General features: G+C 47.6%; 1 long non-coding RNA gene across 1 annotated transcript; it reads left to right on the top strand.

Annotated features, from left to right (window-relative positions):
• Nucleotides 1-3,330: 3,330 nt before the first annotated feature.
• LOC112269537 lies at nt 3,331-4,209 on the top strand. Its single transcript, XR_002961418.1, has 2 exons — nt 3,331-3,692; nt 3,810-4,209. It is a non-coding gene; the product is annotated as an uncharacterized LOC112269537 (long non-coding RNA).
• The last annotated feature ends 284 nt before the right edge of the window (nt 4,210-4,493 follow it).

Raw genomic sequence — 4,493 nt, 5'->3', positions numbered from 1 at the left:
TCCCTTCAATGATTTTAATCGGCAAATCAATGGACATCATCGAGTAAATTGGCATGGCACATAATGTCGATTTCACAAGCACCAGACGGCCCCCTAGAGTGAGGAGGGGCGCACTCCAAGATTGTAGTTTATTCTCCACCTGCTCGACCAAGGCCTTAAGCTGACGCAGTCGCCTTGAGAGGCCCCAAAGGTAATCCAAGATAAGTACAAGGGAAATCAAACAACCTGGCAATGGAGTACATCTTGAACAAGTTGCCTCTGAGCGTCGGAACAATGAATAGGATGTGCCGCCCTTTTAGAAAGGTTCACCACTAGGCCTCCCCAAAATCTGCCAACACAGCCCTGCAGGCTTGAAGGTCTTGACATGTTGGCAGAATGAATGTAGCCACATCATCTGCGAAAATCGAAGTGCGCCGCCGCAGACCACAATCTTCCAACACTCCAGCCTCAGTAGCACAATCCAGAAGATTATTAAGCACGTCCATTGCCAAGACGAAGAGCATGGGGGACAGGGGATCCCCTTGCCGAAGGCCTCTACGATGAGAGATGCATCTACCCGGGAATCCATTCATGAGCCCCTTCGTAGATGCGTCATTCGACCACCTACCTACGCGCTATTGTGCGTGTGTGAGGATGCAGCCACGTTTCTACCTGGGATGCCTGCGGAGGGCTTCTGGTAGTGCTTAGTAAAAAATCCATTCCAATATACTACTTTGGGTAAAGAGAGTTCGAACCTGTGGACACCAACAGATCTCCAAAATGGTTGATGACTCCCACGACTTGTCAGACATCATTTCCGTGAAATTGTTTTGGGACAATTCCAGTTTTACTAGCAGTAGCTCAGCCAAGTAATCTGGTATCTCACCATTAAGACGGTTACCTAGCAAGTTCAGCTCTGCCGTAGAAAGAATCGCACCAATCCACTCAATCCATTTGCCACCAAATCCAAGTTTCTGAAGGACATCGATTAGGAACGCCCAATGGAGCGAATCAAAGGTTTTCGTGATGTCCAACTTCAGAAGAACAGCCGCTTTCGTGATGAAGTTGCCTCGTGGAGCACTTGACCATCATGTAGTTATCATGCAGGCATCTACCACTTATGAAAGCGCTTTGATGAGGGCCCACAATGACAGGAAGAATCGGCGCCAGGCGCACCGCCAAACCTTTGCGATGAGCTTTCCCACACCATGAATCAAGCTAATCGGCCAAAAGACTGTGAAGGTCCCTTTCATATGGAACTCACTGTTCATGATGCTCGGAGCATTTGGGTCACAAGGAATGACTGCATTTTCAAGAATATTACCCCCAGTTTTTATGGATCACCAAGGATGAGCCAAACTTAGTTTTCTGTAGAGCTAAAGGGAAGAGATAGGAGGGTTTCAAGACTTGGATACATAGATAGTTGTAGTTTTGATTTTTCTTTTTATTGTGGGTATAGTTTCACAATTTTAATATTCCTCCGATACTAAATTCTTGTCGTGGTTTCAGTTCAGACCACGGCATAGTGAAAGGCCACAGAGATGGCTTGAGTAAAGTGACCACCCAGTCAACTAATTCCTGGGAGAGGAAGGAAACAACAAGGGGGGAATATGTTAGGATTGTACATGTAGCGGGCGGAAGAAACTGTTGTATCTCTCGTCAGTCATCACCAGCAGTTAATTTGGGGTAGGAATGACACATGGGTGTTTGAAATACTAGCTTGAAGAAAATGTTGAAGCCTGAAGAATGAATAACATCTGGTGTGCTTGGCTTCAAATGAAGGCCGCCTTTTTTTTGAGCGAAAAATGAAGGCCACCTGATAGTGTTGTGATGCCCTGAGCTGGGCCGGTTCATTGCAGGCTAAGCTCTTTATGTATGTTTACTAAGGGGGCTGAAGGTTGAAGCCCAGATTGCTTGGGCTTGTATCCACGGGCCATCACTTGCATCTAAAAATAGCTTCTTACCATTTCAGGCACAAGAAAAAGAGGTGATCCCTGGATTCAGGGAAGATCTGCCCTGGGATGAGCTTTCAAGGCTCAGCTCATGTAATGTAACTGAGATTAACAAGACTGTGAAGGTCCCTTTTCATATGGAACTCACAAGGAATGACTGCATTTTCAAGAATATTACCCCCAGTTTCTATGTATCACCAAGGATGAGCCAAACTTTGTTTTCTGTAGAGCTAAAAGAAAGAGATACGAGGGTTTCAAGACGATAAATAGATAGTTGTAGTTTTGATCTTTGTTTTTCTTTTTATTGTGGGTACAGTTTCACTCTTTTAATACGTACACACTACACAGTAGGTCGATCACCTACTGTTTTTCTTCAGACAAAAATGTATATTCAAGCCTAATGAATTTGCGTTATTTCTCGATATGTATAAAGGACGTGCTCACAATTGTGTTAAGGAGCGTTTGCCGCAATTAACAGGTGACCATCAGCGGTTGCAATTTAAGGTCGGTCTCACCGGCGCAACAATTTAAGGACGTACGTGTCAGTCACCCACCTTTTAAGATTACGCCTAATTTGCTGGCTAATTCAAACATGTTGGAGGATGTTTATTTGTTGGAGATCATAAGTACAGTATACATCAGAAGCAACAACTGCCTCTCACCCAGGTTGTCAAGTATATATATATATCGCAGGATATTATGAGAATTTTGTGGCACCATTTGTGCTCTAAATCAGGTAGCCCTTTGCTAATTCTATCTATGATCCTACGGTGATTATATGACCTTATATGATACTGATGCTATCGATACCCTGCAACAGTACTGGAAAGAGCTTCCCCGCGTGCTCGAATGAATCTTGGCGCTCCCAGAGTCAAGATCTTCACACGACATATATCAGTTTAATCAGCAGCGAGCATCATGGTCCATGGGCAATTGAGCAGCAAGAGACCGGCAGGAATTGCTAACTTTGCTATACTAATCAATTCACTAATCACTGCTCTGATCTACTACTACTACTCTATATCGTATATTCGTATATATCAGTACAATTTTCCAGCAACAAAATCGAGCCCGACGATCGAGATCACCCGGCGCTCGGCCGCGGCTGCGCGGTGGTGGCGATCCTGACGGGCGCCCGTCGGCCGGTCCCGGAGCCGCCGCAGCTCCGGCAGGGCATCCTCCGCGTCCCGGCGCAGGTGCGGCAGCCGGAGCCGTCCCCGTCGGACCACCGCGCGCAGAGGCACTCCACCCGCCCCGTCCCGCTGCACGTCGTGCACCGCGGCCGCATCGCCGCCGCCGCGGGCGGCCTCCGGGAGGCCTCCTCCATGGACCGGTTGGCCATGGCCACCCCCGCCAGCATCCCCACCCCCGCCGACGCCACCGCGATCGCCGCCACCATCTTCAGATAATAATCTCTCTTCTCTTTCGATTCGGGGGATGGATGGATGAAGCGAGAGGGGGCGAGAGGGAGGCGGGGATTTATAGAGGGATCTCTTCTCTGCCCGAGGAGAGACGGCAGCCTCGTCAATCCGGTGGGTGGGTGGGTGGGCTCTTCTTTTGTTTAATTAATCAGTGAGCAGGGGAGGGATTAATTAGCGAGGCGCTTTATTATTACGGAGTGGGGCAGGCCCGACCAAGTCGCTATCCGACGGTCCCGTCCTTTATCACCCGTGGGTAGCCGCCCCCGGCTGGGCAGCCCCTGCTGCTGGTAAGCAATGGCTGGAATTTGTTGCGGAAATTTCCGGACAAGCACCGCTTCTGGTAAGCAATGGCCTGAATGTTTTTCTTTTCAAGTTGATGGCTGCCTTACGAACTTCTTTTTTGCTGCTAGGACCAAAAAGAATCCCCACTTGTTTGATGATACTGTACATTTTGCAGATTTTAGAAACAGGCCGTGACTTGAGTTGAGGGTTGGCGTAACTGAGAAGTGTCGAATCTCAATTATTCGTTGGTTTTTCTAACCACATTGACGTTTCTCGCTTTTGAATGTGCTTGGAGAGCTGTGCCTGAATGATCTTATCCTTGTCCTCTTCTTCCTTGGATCTCCGATTGCCGCCGTCTCCGTGGTTTGAGGGTTTCAAGTTTCTTTGGAGCCTCAAGTGTGTATTATGTGTGTAATCACGGATGTAGGACTGATAGCAACATGTTCGTTATCTAACACGTGTGTCTTTGTAGGAGTATTTCATAATTGATTTTAGAAATCTTGTATATTGTATTGTAATCTTTTTGCATGTTTTGTTGGGCATATATACAAAGAAAACCTAGTGGCTTCTTGTCATGCCTGGTGTTCTTCCAACATTATCCACCTATCCTTGCACTATTTTATGGTATCAGAACATCAGGTTGGTGAAGAGGCGCGTAGAGATAAACAAAAAAACTTTTTCTACGCGAACTCCCAAGATCTAGCCGAGATAGAAGGCCACGAGGATTACCACTAGACGCGCAGTTGCGGATTATTGATGCGGCGCCTTGATGCAGTGCAGTCCCTCGATCCGATCCAGCCGATCCAATCCCGCGATCGTCGAAGTGCTGAACGTACGGCACCTCTGCCGGTATCCACAC

This window comes from Brachypodium distachyon, chromosome 5, assembly GCF_000005505.3.
Source record: "Brachypodium distachyon strain Bd21 chromosome 5, Brachypodium_distachyon_v3.0, whole genome shotgun sequence".
NCBI lineage: Eukaryota > Viridiplantae > Streptophyta > Magnoliopsida > Poales > Poaceae > Brachypodium > Brachypodium distachyon.
This window is presented reverse-complemented; position numbering and strand designations above follow the sequence as displayed.